Source organism: Puntigrus tetrazona, unplaced genomic scaffold, assembly GCF_018831695.1.
Source record: "Puntigrus tetrazona isolate hp1 unplaced genomic scaffold, ASM1883169v1 S000000746, whole genome shotgun sequence".
Lineage (NCBI taxonomy): Eukaryota > Metazoa > Chordata > Actinopteri > Cypriniformes > Cyprinidae > Puntigrus > Puntigrus tetrazona.
In genome coordinates, this window is record NW_025048355.1 from 2,812,626 (window position 1) to 2,828,931 (window position 16,306).

The window sequence follows — 16,306 nt, forward strand, 5'->3', positions numbered from 1 at the left end:
ATTATTTCAAGCCCATCCCCAGTTGAAAGCACTTAGTTTGGGAGCTGTAGTGCCACCAGGTGCCGAAATATGGTATTGCACCCTACTTGTCTATTTTCTTAGTTTAGATAGAGGTAGACTTGGATTAGGTTAGGAAGGTTAGGTTAGGTTAAGTTAGTTAGGTTAAGAAGTAGGTTAGGTTAGGTTAGGTTGAAGTTAGGTTAAGAAGAAGAAGTTAGGTTAGTTAGGTTGTGTTAAGCTAGGTTAGGCTAGGTTAGGCTAGGTTAGAAGAAGAAGAAGTTAAGTTAGGTTAGGTTAGGTTAGGCTAGGTTAGAAGTTAGGTTAGAAGAAGTTAGGTTAGGTTAGGTTAGGCTTAGGTTAGGTTAGGTTAGGTTAAGTTAGGTTAGGTTAGGTTAGGTTAGAAGAAAGAAGAAGGTTAGAAGTTAGAAGAAGAAGAAGAAAGAAGTTGGTTAGGTTAGGTTAGGTTGAGGTTAGGTTAGAAGAAGGCCAAGAAGAAGAAGAAAGAAGTTAGGTTAGGCCAGGTTAGGCCAGGCTAGGCCAGGCTAGGCTAGGCTAAGCTAGGCTAGGTTAGGCTAGGGTTAGGTTAGGTTAGAAGAAGTTAGAAGAAGAAGTTAGGTTAGGTTAAGAAGAAGCAAGAAGTAGGTTGTGCCAGTGGTTAGGTTAGGTTAAGTTAGGTTAGAAGAAGAAGAAGAAGGTTAGGTTAAAGAAGAAGAAGAAGAAGAAGGTTAGGTTAAGGTTAGGAAGAAGAAGAAGAAGAAGAAGTTAGGTTAGAAGAAGGTTAGAAGAAGGAAGGCCAGGCTTAGGCCAAGAAGAAGTTAGGTTAGGCCAAGGTTAGGTTAGGAAGAAGCCAGGTTAGGCTAGGCTTAGGTTAGAAGTTAAGAAAGGCTAGGCTAAAGTTAGGTTAAAGAAGAAGAAGTTGTGCTGTGTTAGGCCAGGTTAGGCAGGTTAGGTTAGGTTAGGTTAGAAGAAGAGGCCAGGTTAAGTTAGTGCTAGGTTAGGTTAGGTTAGGTTAGGTTAGGTTAGGTTAGGTTAGGTTAGGTTAGGTTAGGAAGAAGAAGTTAAGTTAGAAGGTTAAAGAAGAAGAAGTTAGTGCTAGGTTAGGTTAAGTTAGGTTAGGAAGAAGAAGAAGAAGGTTAGGTTAGGTTAGGCAAGGTTAGGAAGAAGTTAGGTTAGGCTAGGTTAGGTTAGGTTAGAAGCTAGGTTAGTTGTGTTAGGCTAGCTGTGCTGTGTTGTGTAGGCTAGGTTAGAAGAAGAAGAGGTTGAAGAAGAAGTTAGGTTAGAAGAAGTTAAGAAGAAGTTAGGTTAAAGAAGGTAGAAGAAGAAGAAGAAGTTAGGTTAAGAAGAAGAGGTTAGGTTAGTTGTTAGGTTAGAAGAAGAAGAAGAGGTTAGGTTAGGTTAAGAAGAAGAAGCTAAGAAGAAGAAGAAGAGGTTAAGAAGAAGAAGGCTTAGGTTAGAAGAAGAGGTTGAAGAAGAAGTTAGGCTAGAAGTTGTTAGGTTAGGTTAGGCTGTGGCCAGGTTAGAAGCTGTGGTTGGTTAGGCTAGGTTAGGCCGAAGTGTTAGGTTAGAAGCTTAAGAAAAGGAAGTTAGGTTAGGTTAGAAGAGGTTAGAAGGTTAGGTTAAGTTAGTTAGGTTAGGTTAAGAAGAAGAAGTTAGGTTAAGAGTTAGAAGAAGAAGAAGGTTAGGTTAGGTTAAGTTAAGAAGAAGAAGAAGAAGAAGAAGAAGAAGAAGTTAGGTTAGGTTAGGAAAGAAGAAGTTAGAGTTAGGTTAGGTTAGGCTAGGTTAGGTTAGGTTAGGTTAGGCTAGGTTAGAAGTTAGGTTAGGCCAGGTTAGGTTAGGTTAGGTTAGGCTTAGGTTAGGTTAGGTTAGTGTTAGGTTAGAAGTTAGGTTAGGTTAGGTTAGGTTAGGTTAGAAGAGGAAGAGGTTAGGTTAGGTTAGGAAGCCAGGTTAGGTTGTTAGGTTAGGTTGAAGTTAAGAAGAGGTTAGGCTAGGTTAGGCTGTGCCAGGTTAGAAGAAGAAGAAGAGGCTAGGCTAGGTTAGGTTAGGTTAGGTTAGGTTAGGTTAGGTTAAGTTAGGTTAGGTTAGGCAGAAGGTTAGGTTAGGTTAGGTTAGGTTAGGTTAGCTTAGGTTAGGCTTAGGTTAAGTTAGAAGAAGAAGAAGGTTAGGTTAGGTTAGGTTAAGAAGAAGAAGTTAGGCTAGGCCAGGTTAGGCTTAGGTTAGGTTAGGTTAAAGAAGAAAAGAAGTTAGAAGAGGGTTGGTTAGTGTTAGAAGAAGAAGAGGTTAGGCTAGGTTAGGTTAGGTTAGGTTAGGTTAGGTTAGAAGTTAGGTTAAGAAGAAGAAGAAGAAGAAGGTTAGGTTAGGTTAGGTTAGTTCAGTGTTAGGTTAGAAGAAGTTAGGTTAGGTTAAGCTAGGTTAGGTTAGGTTAGGTTAGGTTAGGTTAGGAAGGTTAGGTTAGGTTAGAAGAGGAAGGTTAGGTTAGGCTTAGGTTAGGTTAGGTTAGGCCAGGTTAGGTTAGGTAAGAAGTTAGGTTAGGTTAGAAAAGAAGAAGAAGAAGTTAGGCTAGGCCTAGGTTAGAAGAAGAAGAAGAAGAAGAAGAAGTTAGGTTAGGTTAGGTTAGGTTAGGTTAGGCTAGGTTAAAGAGTTAGGCTAGGTTAGGCTAGGCTAGGTTAGGTTAGGCTAGGTTAGGAAGGTTAAGAAGAAGTTAGGCTAGGCTGGTTAGGTTAGGTTAGGCTGAAGAAGTTAGGTTAGAAGAAGAAGAAGGCAAAGAAGAAGAAGAAAAGAGGAAGAAGCTAGAAGAAGAAGAAGAGGTTAGAAGAAGAAGAGGTTAGGCTAGGTTAGGTTGTGTTAGAGGTTAGGTTAGAAGAAGAATAGGTTAGGTTAGGTTAGGTTAGGTTAGGTTAGGTTAAGAGGTTAGGTTAGGGGTTAGGTTAGGTTAGGTTAAGCTTAGAAGGTTAGTGTTAGGTTAGGTTAGGCTAGGTTAGGTTAGGTTAGGTTAGGTTAGGTTAAGTTAGGAGTTAGGTTAGAAGTTAGGTTAGGTTAGGTTAGGTTAGAAGAAGAAGAGGTTAGGCTAGGTTAGGTTAGAGGTTAGGTTAAGAAGGTTAAAGCTTAGGTTAAGGTTAGGCTAGGAAGAGGAAGAAGGTTAGGTTAGGTTAGGTTAGGAAGAAGTTAGGCTAGGTTAGGTTAGGAAGTGGTTAGGTTAGGTTAGGTTAGGTTAGGTTAGGTTAGGCTAGGTTAGGTTAGGTTAAGTTAGGTTAGGTTAGGCTAGGTTAGGTTAAGGTTAGGTTAGGCTAGGTTAGGTTAGGCCAGGAAGTTAGAAGGTTAGGCTAGGTTAGGAAGAAGAGGAAGGTTAGGCTAGGTTAGGTTAGCTAGGGCTAGGTTAGGTTAAGAAGGTTAAGTTAGGTTAAGTTAGGTTAGGTTAGGTTAGGTTAGGCTAGGTTAGGTTAGGTTAGGTAAAGCTAGGTTAGGTTAGGTTGAAGAAGAAGGTTAGGTTAGGAAGAGGCTAGGTTAGAAGAAGAAGAAGAAGAAGAAGAAGAAGGCTAGAAGAAGAAGAAGAAGAAGTAGGCCAGGCCAGAAGCCAGGCTAGGGAAGGCTAGGTTAGGTTAGGTTAGGCCAGGTTAGAAGGTTAGGTTAGGTTAGGCCAGGTTAGGTTAGGCAGAGTTAGGCTAGGTTAGGAAGCTAGGTTAGGTTAGGTTAGGCAGGTTAGGAAAGCTAGGAAGAAGGTTAGGTTAGGCTAGGCTAGGAAGAAGAAGAGGTTAGGTTAGGAAAGTTAAGAAGAAGAAGAGGTTAGGTTAGGTTAGGTTAGGTTAAGGTTAGGGTTAGAAGAAGAAGAAGAAGAAGAAGTTAGGTTAGGTTAGGTTAGGCTAGGTTAGGTTAGGTTAGGTTAGGTTAGGTTAGGTTTAAGAAGTTAGGTTAGGTTAGGTTAGGTTAGGTTGAGGTTGGCTAGGAAGGTTAGGTTAGAAGAAGGTTAGGTGGGGTTAAAGCTAGGCCAGGTTAGGTTAGGCTAGGTTAGGTTAGGTTAGGCTAGGCTAGGTTAGTGTTAGAAGAAGAAGAAGAAGAAGAAGGTTAAGAAGAAGGTTGTAAGAAGTTAGGTTAGGTTAGGTTAGGTTAGGCTAGGTTAGTTAAGAAGCTAGGTTAGGTTAGGTTAGGTTAGGTTAGGTTAGGTTAGGTTAGGTTAGGTTAGGTTAGGTTAGGTTAGGCTAGGTTAGGTTAGTGTTAGGTTAGGTTAGGCTAGGTTAGGTTAGGTTAGGTTAGCTTAGGTTAGGTTAGAAGTTAAGAAGAAGAAGAAGAAGAAGTTAGGCTAGGCCAGGCCAGGCCAGGCCAGGCCAGGTTAGGCTGGCCAAGGCCAGGTTAGGTTAGGTTAGAAGGTTAGGTTAGGTTAGGTTAGGTTAGGTTAGGTTAGGTTAGGTTAGGTTAGGTTAGGTTAGGTTAGGTTAGGTTGAAGAAGAAGTTAGGTTAGGTTAGGTTAGGTTAGGAAGAAGAAGAAGTTAGGTTAGGTTAGGTTGAAGAAGAAGTTAGGTTAGGTTAAGGTTAGGTTAAGTTAGGTTAGTGCTAGGTTAGGTTAGGCAGGGTTAGGTTAGGTTAGGTTAGGTTAGGTTAAAGAAGAAGAAGAAGGCTAAAGAAGAAGTTAGGTTAGAAGAAGAAGAAGTTAGGCCAGGTTAGGTTAGGTTAGGTTAGGTTAGGCTAGGTTAGGTTAGGTTAGGGCCAGAAGAAGGTTAGGTTGAAGTTAGGTTAGGTTAGGTTAGGTTAGGTTAGGTTAGGTTAGGTTAGGCCAGGTTAGGTTAGGTTAGGCTAGGTTAGGTTAGGTTAGGTTAGGTTAGGTTAGGTTAGGCTAGGTTAGGTTAGGAAGAAGAAGTTAGGTTAGGTTAGGTTAGGTTAGGTTAGGTTAGGTTAGGAAGAGGTTAGGCTGTGTTAGGTTAGGTTAGGCTAGGTTAGGTTAGGTTAGGTTAGGCTAGGTTAGGTTAGGTTAGGCTTAAGTTAGGTTAGGAAGAAGAGGTTAGGTTAGGCTAGGTTAGGTTAGGTTAGGCTAAGCCAAAGAGCTAGGTTAGAAGAAGAAGAAGGTTAAGTTAGGCTAGGTTAGGGTTAGGTTAGAAGTTAGGCTAGGCCAAGAAAAGGCTAGGTTAGAAGAGGTTAGGTTAGGTTAGGTTAGGTTAGGCTAGAAGAAGGTTAGGTTAGGTTAGGCTAGGTTAGGTTAAGAAGGTTAAGAAGTTAGTGCTAGGTTAGGCAAAGTTAGGCTTAGGTTAGGTTAGGTTAAGTTAGGTTAGGCTAGGTTAGGTTAGGTTAGGTTAAGTTAAAGAAGAAGAAGAAGAAGAAGTTAGGTTAGAAGAGGTTAGGTTAGAAGTTAGGTTAGGTTAGGTTAAGAAGAAGAAGAAAAGAAGAAGTTAGGCTTAGGTTAGGCTAGGTTAGGTTAGGCTTAGGGTTAGGTTAGGTAGGTTAGGCTAGGTTAGGTTAGAAGAAGGTTAGGTTAGGTTAAAGTTAGGGCTAGGTTAGGTTAGGTTAGGCCAGGCTAGGCTAGGTTAGGTTAGGTTAGGCTAAGAAGCTAGGCTAGGCTAGGTTAGGTTAGGCTAGGAAGCTAGGTTAGGTTAGGCTAGGTTAGAAGAAGAAGGTTAGGTTAGGTTAGTTAGGTTAGGAATAGGTTAGGTTAGGTTAGGCTAGAAGTTAGAAGAGGTTAGGTTAGGTTAGGTTAGGCCAGGTTAGAAGTTAGGTTAGGTTAGGTTAGGTTAAAGAAGAGGGCTAGGTTAGGCTAGGTTAGGTTAGGCTAGGTTAGGCTAGGTTAGGTTAGAAGTTAGGTTAGGTTAGGCTAGGCCAGGCCTAGAAGTAGGCTTGGCCAGGTTAGGCTAGGCAGAAGTTAGGTTAGGTTAGGTTAGGTTAGGCCAGGTTAGGGCTGAAGCTAGAAGAAGGTTAGGTTAGAAGAAGAGGTTAGGTTAGGTTAGGTTAGGTTAGGCTAGGAAGAGGTAGGCTAGGTTAAGGTTAGGTTAGGTTAGGCCAGGTTAAGTTGAAGAAGGTTAGGTTAGGAAGAAGAAGTTAGGTTAGGTTAGGAAGAAGGAAGGTTAGGTTAGGTTAGGCCAAGAAGAAGAAGAAGGTTAGGCTTAGGTTAGGCTAGAAGAAGAAGAAGAAGAAGAAGAAGAAGAAGGCTAGGAAGAAGGTTAGGCTTAGGTTAGGCCAGGTTAGGTTAGGCCAGGCCAGAGCCAGTTAGGCTAGGCCAGGCTAAGAAGAAGGCTAGGCCAGGTTAGGCTAGGCTAGGCCAAGAAGCTAGGTTAGGCCAGGCTAGGCTAGGCCAGAAGAAGAAGCCAGGCCAGGCCAAGAAGTTAGGCCAGGGTTAGGTTAAGAGTCAGTTAGGTTAGGTTAGAAGAAGAAGAAGAAGGCTTAGGCCAGGTTAGGGTTAGGTTAGGTTAGGCTAGGTTAGGAAGAGGTTAGGTTAGGTTAGGTTAGGTTAGGTTAGGTTAGGTTAGGAAGGTTAGGTTAGGCTAGGTTAGGTTAGGTTAGGTTAGGTTAGGGCTAGGCCAGGTTAGGCTAGGCTTAGCCAGGGTTAGGCTAGGTTAGGCCAGGTTAGGGCAGAAGAACCAGGCTTAGGCTAGGTTAGGTTGAAGAAGAAGCAAGGTTAGGTTAGGTTGTGGCCAGAAGAAGCCAGGTTAGGCTGAAGAAGTAGAAAAGAAGTAGGCTAGGTTAGGCCAGGCCAGGTTAGGCTAGGCTAGGTTAGGCTAGGTTAGAAGAGGTTAAGAAGAAGTTAGGTTAGGTTAGGTTAGAAGAAGGCTAGGTTAGGTTAGGTTAGGTTAGGTTAGGCCAGGTTAGGTTAGGTTAGGTTAAGAAGAGGAAGGTTAGGTTAGGTTAGGTTAGGTTAAGTTAGGCTAGGTTAGGCCAGGTTAGGTTAGGTTAGGAATAGGTTAGGTTAGGTTAGGTTAGGTTAGGCTAGGAAGATAGGAAGAAGAAGTTAGGCCAGGAAGAAGGTTAGGTTAGGCTAGGTTAGGTTAGGCTTAGGTTAGGTTAGGTTAGGTTAGGCTGGTTTAGGCTAGGCCAGGCCTAGTTAGGCCAGGTTAGGCTAGGTTAAGTTAGGCTAAGCTAGGCTAGGGTTAGGTTAGGTTAAGAAGTTAGAGTTAGGTTAGAAGCCAGGCCAGGTTAGGTTAGGAAGAAGGTTAGGTTAGGTTAGAAGGTTAGAAGAAGAAGAGGTTAGGTTAGGTTAGGTTAGGTTAGGTTAAGTTAGAGGTTAGGTTGTGTTAGGCCTAGGTTAGGTTAGGTTAGGTTAAAAGGTTAGTAAGAAGGTTAGGCTTGAAGTTAGGTTAGGTTAGGTTAGGTTAGGTTAGGAAGAGGTTAGGTTAAGTTAGGTTAGGTTAGGTTAGGCTAGGTTAGGCTAGGTTAGGCTAGCTAAGAAGAAGTTAGGCCAGGTTAGAAAGGGGTTAAGAAGAAGGTTAGAAGAAGAAGTTAAAGAAGAAGAAGAAGGTTAGGCTAAGGTTAGGTTTAGGTTAGGTTAGGTTAGGTTAAGGCCAAGGTTAGGTTAGGTTAGAAGGATTAGGTTAGTTAGGAATAGGTTAGGTTAGGCCAGGCCAGGTTAAGAAGAAGAAGAAGAAGAGGTTAGGTTAGGTTAGGTTAGGTTAGGTTAGGTTAGGGTTAGGTTAGGCTAGGGCAGGTTAGGTTAGGTTAGGTTTAGGTTAGGCTAGGAAGAAGGTTAGGCCTAGGTTAGGTTAGGTAAGAAGAGGTTAGAAGTAGGTTAGGCTAGGTTAGAAGAAGCTAGGTTAAGCCAGGCTAGTTGTGTTAGGTTAGGCTAGGTTGTGTTAGGCTAGAAGAAAAGAAGAAGAAAGAAGTCAAGGTTAGGCTAAGAAGCTAGGTTAGGTTGGAAGAAGGTTAGGTTAAGGTTAGGTTAGGTTAAAGAAAGGTTAGGTTAGGTTAGGAAGAAGGTTAGGTTAGGTTAGGTTAGGCTAGGTTAGGTTAGAAGAAGAAGAAGAAGAAGTTAGGCTAGGTTAGGCTAGCCAGTTAGGCTAGGTTAGAAGAAGGCTAGGAAGAGGTTAGGTTAGGTTAAGTTAGGTTAGGTTAGGTTGTGTTAGGCTAGGTTAAGAAGAAGAAGTTTAGGTTAGGCTGAGGTTAGGTTAGAAGAAGTTAGGTTAGGCTAGGTTATGCTAGGCCAGGTTGGTTAGGCAGCTAGGTTAGGCCAGGTTAGGGTTAGCCAGGTTGTGCTAGGCCAGGTTAGAAATTAGGTTAGGTTAGGCTTTAGGTTAGGCTAGGCTAGGTTAGGTTAGGTTAGCCAGAGGTTTAGGTTAGGTTAGGTTAGGTTAAAGAAGAAGAGGTTAGGTTAAGAAGGTTAAGGTTAGGAAGAAGAAGGTTAGGCCAGGTTAGAAGAAGAAGTTAGGTTAGGTTAGGTTAAGTTAGGTTAGGTTAGGTTAGGTTAGGTTAGGTTAAGTTAGGGTTAGTTAAGAAGAGGCTAGGTTAAGAAGCAAGGCTAGGTTAGGTTAGGCCAGGTTAGGTTAGGTTAGGCTAAGAAGTTAGGTTGGTTAGGTTAGGCTTAGAAGTTAGGTTAGCTTAGGTTAGAAGGTTAGGTTAGAGAAGAAGGTTAGGCTAGGTTAGAAGAAGAGGTTAGGTTAAGATAGGTTAGGCTAGGTTAGGTTAGAAGGTTAGGTTAGAAGAAGAAGGTTAGGTTAGGTTAGGTTAAAGAGGTTAGAAAGAAGAGGTTAGGTTAGGTTAGGTTAGGTTAAGGTTAGGTTAGGTTAGGTTAGGTTAGGAAGAAGAAGGTTAGGTTAGGTTAAGGTTAGGTTAGGCTAGGCTTAGGTTAGGTTAGGTTAAGGCTTAAGAAGTTAGGTTAGGTTAGGCTAGGTTAGGTTAGGTTAGGTTAGGTTAGGTTAGGTTAGGTTAGGCTTAGGTTAGGTTAGGTTAGGCCAAAGAAGAAGAAGGCCAGGTTAGGCTAGGCCAGAAGCCAGGCCAGGCCAGGCTAGGTTAGCCAGGCTAGGCTAGGGCTAGGTTAGGCTAGGTCACAGGTTAGGCTAGGTTAGGTTAGGTTAGGTTAGGTTAGGTTAGGTTAGGCCAGGTTAGGTCAGGTTAGGTTAAGAAGAAGGTCAAGAAAGTTAGGCTAGAAGTTAGGTTAGAAGAGGTTAGGTTAGGCTTAGGTTAGGTTAGGGCTAGGAAGAAGTTAGGGTTAGGTTAGGAAAGGTTAGGTTAAAGGAAGAGGTTAGGTTAGGTTAGGTTAGGATAGGTTAGGTTAGGTTAGGTTAGGTTAGGTTAGGTTAAGAAGAAGCCAGGTTAGGTTAGGCAAGGTAAGCTAGGTTAGGCTGTGTTAGGTGGAAGAGGTTAGGCCAGTTAGAAGAAGAAGAAGTTAGGCTAGGCTAGGTTAGCTGCTGCTAGGCCTAGGTTAGCCGTGGTTAGGCTTAGGAAGAAGTAGTTAGGTTAGGTTAGGTTAGTTAGTTAAGAGGTTAGGTTAGGTTAAGCTAGGTTAAAGAAGAAGTTAGGTTAGGCTTAGGTTAGGGTAGGTTAGGTTAGAAGAAGGTTAGGTTAGGTTAGGCTAGGTTAGGTTAGGTTAGGTTAGGCTAGGTTAGGTTAGGTTAAGAAGAAGGTTAGGCTAGGTTAGGTTAGGTTAGGTTAGGCTTAGGCTAGGTTAGGTTAGGTTAGGCTAGGCTAGGTTAGGTTAGGTTAGGTTAGGTTAGGTTAGGTTAGGTTAGGCTAGGAAGAGGAAGAGGTTAGGTTAGGTTAGAAGAAGGGTTAGGTTAGGTTAGCGAGATTAGGTTAGGTTAGGTGTTAGAAGTTAGGTTAGGTTAGGTTAGGTTAGGGTTAGGTTAGGCTAGGTTAGGTTAGGTTAGGTTAGGTTAGGTTAGGTTAGGTTAGGTTAGGTTAGGTTAAAGAAGAAGGTTAGGTTAGGCAAGAATAGGTTAGGTTAGAAGAAGAAAGGTTAGGTTAGGGAAGAAGAAGTTAAGGCCAGGGCTAGGTTAGGTTAGGTTAGGAAGAAGAAGAAGAAGAAGGCTAGGTTAGGTTAGAAGTTAGGCTAGGGTTAGGTTAGGTTAGGTTAGGTTAGGTTAGGTTAGGTTAGAAGAAGGTTAGGCCAGGTTAGGCTAGGTTAGAAGAAAGAAGAGGTTAGGCTAGGTTAAGGGTTAGGTTAGGTTAGGTTAGGCTAGGTTAGGTTAGGTTAGGTTAGGCTAGAAGGGTTAGGCTAGGTTAGAAAGAAGAAGAAGAAGGTTGCAAGGCTAGGCTAGGTTGTGCTAGGTTAAGTTAGAAGAAGCTAGGCTAGGCTAGGCTAGGTTAGGTTAGGCTAGGAAAGAGGTTAGGAATTAGGTTAGGTTAGGTTAGGTTAGGTTAGGTTAGGTTAGGCTAGAAGAAGGCTAAGGCTTAGGAAGAAGAAGTCAGAAGAAGCTAAGAGGCCAGGTTAGGCTAGAAGAGGTTAGGTTAGGTTAAGTTAGTTAGGTTAGGTTAGGTTAGGTTAGAAGTAGGATTAGGTTAGGTTAGGTTAGGTTAGGGTTAGAAGAGGTTAGGTTAAGGTTAGGTTAGGTTAGGTTAGGTTAGGATTAGGTTAGAAGTTAGGGTTAGGTTAAAGTTAGAAGAAGCTAGGTTAGGGTTAGGTTAGGCAGGTTAAGGCTAGGCTAGGTTAGGCTGAGGCCAGGCTAGGCCAGGTTAGGTTAGGCTAGAAGGTTAGGCAAGAAGAAGGTTAGGTTAGGCTAGGTTAGGTTAGGTTAGGTTAAGAAGGCTAAGTTAGGTTAGGTTAGGCTTAGAAGTTAGGTTAGGCTAGGTTAGGAAGAAGAGAAGAAGTTAGAAGAGAGGTTAGGTTAGGCAAGGTTAGGTTAGGTTAGGTTAGGCTTAGGTTAGGTTAGGTTAGGTTAGGTTAGGTTAGGTTAGGTTAGGTTAGGTTAGGTTAGGTTAGAGGTTAGGTTAGGTTAGGTTAGGTTAGGTTAGGTTAGGTTAGGCTAGGTTAGGTTAGGTTAGAAGAAGAAGTTAGGGTTAGGCTAGGTTAGGCCAGGCTAGGTTGAAGAAGAAGAAGAGGTTAGGTTAGGTTAGGTTAGAAGAAGAGGTTAGAGTTAGGTTAGGAAGGTTAGGTTAAGAAGAAGAAGGTTAGGTTAGAAGAAGTTAAAGAAGAAGCAGGTTAGGTTAGGTTAGGTTAGGCCAGGTTAGGTTAGGTTAGGCCAGGGTTAGGGCAGGGTTAGGTTAGGTTAGGTTAGGGTTAGGAAGTTAGGTTAGGTTAGGTTAGAAGTTAGGTTAGGTTAGGTTAGGTTAGGCTAGGAAGCTAGGTTAGGTTAGGTTAGGTTAGAAGTTAGAAGAGGTTAGGGGCTAGGCCAGGAAGTAGGTTAGGTTAAGTTAGGTTAGGCTAGGCTAGGCTAGGTTAGGTTAGAAGGCTAGGTTAGGTTAGGTTAGGTTAGGTTAGGTTAGGTTAGGTTAGGTTAGGTTAGGAAGAGGTAAGGGCTAGGTTAGGTTAGGTTAGGCTTAGGCTTAGGTTAGGAAGGCCAGGTTAGGTAGAAGAAAATAGGCTAGGTTAGGTTAGGTTAGGCTAGGTTAGGCCAGGCTAGGTTAGGCTAGGCAAAGAAGAAGGCTAGGTTAGGTTAGGTTAGGCCAGGCTAGTAGTAGGCTAGGTTAGGCCAGAAGAAGGTTAGGATTAGGTTAGGCTAGGCCAGTTAAAGAAGAAGAAGGCTTAGGTTAGGTTAGGTTAGGCCAGGAAGGGTTAGGAAGGTTAGGTTAGAAGAGGTTAGGTTAGGTTAGGGTTAGGTTAGGCCAGGTTAGGTTAGGTTAGGTTAGGTTAGGGAAGAAGAGGTTAGGTTAGGTTAGGTTAGGCCAGGTTAGGTTAGGTTAGGGCCAGGTTAAGGTTAGGCCAGAAGGCAGGAAGGGTTAAGGTTAGGTTAGGTTAGGTTAGGTTAGGTTAGGTTAGGCTTAGGGCTTAGGTTAGGTTAGGGTTAGGTTAGGGAAGAAGGTTAGGTGGTTAGGTTAGGCCAGGGTTAGGCCAGGTTAGGTTAGGCTGAGGTTAGGTTAAGAAGGTTAGTTACGGTTAGAAGGTTAGGCCAGTGCTAGGCTTAGGTTAGGTTAGGTTAAAGAAGCTAGGCCAGGTTAGGTTAGGAACAGAGGTTAGGCTAGGCGAAGCGTTAGGTTAGAAGAGGTTAGGTTAGGCTAGGTTAGGTTAGGTTAGGTTAGGTTAGGTTAGGTAAGAGGTTAGAAGAGGCTAGGTTAGGTTAGGTTAGGCTAGGTTAGGCCAGGTTAGGTTAGGAAGTAGGTTAGGTTAGAAGTTAGGTTAGGCCAGGTTAGGTTAGTTAGAAACAGGTTAGGTTAGGTTAGGTTAGGTTAGGTTAGGTTAGGTTAGGTTAGGAAGAGGTTAGGTTAGGCTAGGTTAGGTTAGGCTAGGTTAGGTTAGGTTAGGCTAGAAGAAGAAGAAGGCCAGGTTAGGCTAGGTTAGGTTAGGTTAGGTTAGGTTAGGTTAGGTTAGGTTTAGGTTAGGTTAGGTTAGGTTAGGTTAGGTTAGGTTAGGCTTAGGTTAGGTTAGGTTAGGTTAGGTTAGGCTAGAAGCCAGGTTAGGTTAGGTTAGGTTAGGTTAGGTTAGGTTAGGTTAAGGTTAGGTTAGAAGAAGGTTAGGGTTAGGTTAGGTTAGGTTAGGCTGTTAGGTTAGGTTAGGCAAGTTAGGGTTGAAGTAGGTTAGGTTAAGAAGTTAGGTTAGGTTAGGTTAGGTTGAAGAAGGTTAGGTTGTTAGGCGTTAGGTTAGTTGGTTAGGTTAGGTTAGGTTAGGTTAGGTTAAGAAAGGTTAGGCTAGGTTAGGCTAGGTAAGGTTAAGGGTTAGGCTAGGTTAGGTTAAGTTAGGTTAGGTTAGGTTAGGTTAGGTTAGGTTAGGGTTAGGTTAGGTTAGGTTAAGGCCAGGTTAGGTTAGGTTAGGTTAGGTTAGGTTAGGTTAAGAAGGTTAGGTTAGGTTAGGTTAGGAAAGTTAGGCTTAGGTTAGGTTAGAAGGAAGAGAAGAAGAGGAGGTAGGCTTAGGTTAGTTAGAAGGTTAAGTTAGGTTAGGTTAGGTTAGGTTAGGTTAGGCAGGTTAGGTTAGGTTAGGTTAGGTTAGGCTAGGGCCAAGAAGAAGGCTAGTTAGGTTAGGTTAGGCAGGTTGTGTTAGGTTAGGTTAGGCTAGGTTAGAAGAGGGTTAAGAAAAGTTAGGTTAGGTTTAGGTTAGGTTAGGGTTAGGTTAGGAAGAAGAAGTAGGTTAGGTTAGGTTAGGTTAGGTTAGTTAGGTTAGGTTAGGTTAGGTTAGGTTAGGTTAGGTTAGGGTTAGAAGTTAGGTTAGGTTAGGTTAGGTTAAGAAGAGGTTAGGTTAGGTTAGGTTAGGTTAGGTTAGGTTAGGTTAGGTTAGGTTAGGTTAGGTTAGAAGAGGTTAGGTTAGGTTAGGTTAGGTTAAAGAAGGAATAGGTTAGGTTAGGTTAGGTTAGGTTTAGGTTGGTTAGGTTAGGCTAGGCTAGGCTAGGTTAGGTTAGGCCAGAAAAGGTTAGGCTAGGTTAGGTTAGGTTAGAGGCTAGGCAAGGTTAGGCTAGGCTAGGCTAGGTTAGGTTAGGCTAGGAAGAAGGCGTTAGGTTAGGTTGTAGGTTAGGTTAGGCTTAGGTTAGGTTAGGTTAGGTTAGGTTAGGCTAGGTTAGGTTAGGTTAGGTTAGGTTAGGGTTAGGGGTTAGGTTAGGTTAGGTTAGGTTAGGAAGAAGGTTAGGTTAGGTTAGTTAGGTTAGGTTACAGTTAAGAAGTTAGGTTAGGTTAGGTTAAGAATTAGGTTAGGTTAGGTTAGGTTAGGTTAGGGTTAGGTTAGGTTAGGTTAGGTTAGGTTAGGAAGAAGAAGAAGGCTAAGTTAGGCTAGGTTAGGCGAAAGGTTAGGTTAAGTTAGAGTAGGCCAGGCCAGGTTAGGCCAGGCTAGGGTTAGGTTAGGTTAGAAGAAGAAGAAGGCTTAGGCAGGCCAGGTTAGGTTAGGTTAGGTTAGGCTAGAAGAAGAAGGTTAGGTTAGGTGTGAAGGCCAGGCTAGGTTAGGTTAGGTTAGGTTAAAGGAAGTAGGTTAGGTTAGGTTTAGGTTAGGCTAAGGTTAGGCTAGGTTAGGTTAGGCTAGGTTAGGATTAGGTTAGGTTAGGTTAGAAGAAAAGGTTAAGGCAGGTTAGGCCAGGTTAAGTTAGAAGAAGAGGGGAAGGTTAGGCTAGGGCTAGGTTAGGCTAGGCTAGGCTAGGTTAGGTTAGGTTAGGAATAGGTTAGGCTAAGGCAAGGCCAGGCCAGGCTAGGCCAGGCTAGGTTAGGTTAGAAGAAATAGTTAGGCTTAGGTTAGGTTAAAGCTTAGGTTAGGCTAGGTTAGGCTAGGTTAGGTTAGGAAGAAGAAGAAAAGAGGTTAGGTTAGGGCTAGGCAGGTTAGGTTAGGTTAGGTTAGGTTAAGGTTAGGTTAGGTTAGGTTAGAAGTTAGTTAGGGCTAGGTTAGGTTAGGTTAGGTTAGGTTAGGTTAGGTTAAGGTTAGGGTACAGGCTAGGCTAGGTTAGGTTAGGTTAGGCTAGGTTAAGGTTAGGTTAGGTTAGGTTAGGTTGTGTTAGGTTAGGTTAGGTTAGGTTAGGCCAGGCCAGGCCAGGCTAGGTTAGGTTAGGTTAGGTTAGGCTAGGTTAGGGCCAGGCTAGGTTAGGTTAGGATTAGGTTAGGTTAGGTTAGGTTAGGTTAGGCCAGGTTAGGTTAGGTTAGGTTAGGTTAGGTTAGGTTAGGTTAGGTTAGGTTAGGTTGAGGTTAGGTTAGGTTAGAGGTTAGGTTAGGTTAGGTTAGGTTAGGTTAGGAAGAAGGAGTTAGGGTTAGGTTAGGTTAGGTTAGGTTAAGAAAGGCCAGGTTAGGTTAGGAATAAGCAGGTTAGGTTAGGAAGAGGTTAGGTTAGGTTAGAAGAAAGAAGAGGTTAGGCAGGGTTAGGTTAGGCTTAGGTTAGGTTAGGAAGAAGTTAGGCCAGGTTGGTTAGGCCAGGCTAGGTTAGGTTAAGGAAGAAGTTAGGTTAGGCTAGGTTAGGTTAGTTAGGTTAGGTTAGGTTAGGTTAGGTTAGAAGTTAGGTTAGGTTAGATTAGGACAAGAAGAGGTTAGGTTAGGTTAGGTTAGGTTAGGTTAGGTTAGGCTAGGCCAGGTTAGGTTAGGCCAAGGCCAGGTTAGAATAGGCTAGGTCAGGCTAGGTTAGGCTAGGTTGAAGTTGTGCTAGGTTAGGTTAGGCTTAGGCTGAGGTTAGGTTAGGTTGGTTAGGTTAGGTTGTGTTAGGCTAGGTTAGGCCAGGCCAGGTTAGGCTAGGTTGAGTGTTGTGTTAGGCTAGGTTAGGTTAGGCTAGGTTAGAACAGGTTAGGCTAGGCTAGGTTAGGCTAGGTTAGGTTAAAGGATTAGGTTAGGTTAGGTTAGGTTAGGTTAGGTTAGGGTTAGGTTAAGCCAGAAGTTAGGTTAAGACAGGTTAGAGTTAGGTTAGGTTAGGCTAAGTTAGGTTAGGTTAGGTTAGGGGTTAGGTTAAAGAAGAGTGAAGAGGTTAAGGTTAGGTTAGGTTAGGTTAGGTTAAGAAGAAGAAGAAGAAGGTTAGGTTAGGTTAGGTTAGGTTAGGTTAGGTTAGGTTAGGAATAAGGTTAAGGTTAGGTTAGGTTAGGTTAGGTTAGGCTAGGTTAGGTTAGGTTAGGCTAGGTTGAAGAGGTTAGGTGGTTGAGGCCAGGTTAGAAGGCTAGGTTAGGCTAAAGGTTAGGCTGTAGAGTTGTGCTAGGCCAGGGTTGTATTAGGCTAGGCCAGGTTAGGCCAGGTTGAGGTTAGGGTTAGGGCTAGGCTAGGTTTAGGTTAGGTTAGGTTAGGAAATAGGATTAGGTTAGGCTAAGAAGTTAGGTTAGGTTAGGTTAGGTTAGGTTAGGAACAGGTTAGGTTAGGTTAGGGAATAGGTTAGGTTAGGTTAGGATAGGTTAAGTTAGGTTAGGTTAGGTTAGGTTAGGTTAGGTTAGGTTAGGTTAGGTTAGGTTAGGTTAGGTTAGGTTAGGTTAGGTTAGGTTTAGGTTAGAGTTACAAGAGGCTTAGGTGTGCTTAGGTTAGGTTAGGCTGAAGCTAGGTTAGGTTAGGTTTAGAAGTTAGGTTAGGTTAGAAGAAGGAAGGTTAGGTTAGGTTAGGTTAGGTTGGTTAGGTTAGGTTAGAAGAAGTTAGGTTAGGTTAAAGTTAAGAAGTTAGGTTAGGTTAGGTTAGGGTTAGGTTAGGCTAGGTTAACAGGCTAGGCTAGGCCTAGGTTAGGTTACTGGTTAGGTTAGGTTAGGAAGAAGTTAGGTTAGGTTAGGTTAGAAGAAGTAGGTTAGGTTAGGTTAGGTTAGGTTAGGTTAGGTTAGGTTAGGTAAAGAAGAAGTTAGGTTAGGTTAGGTTAGGTTAAAGAAGAAGTTAAGGCTAGGTTAGG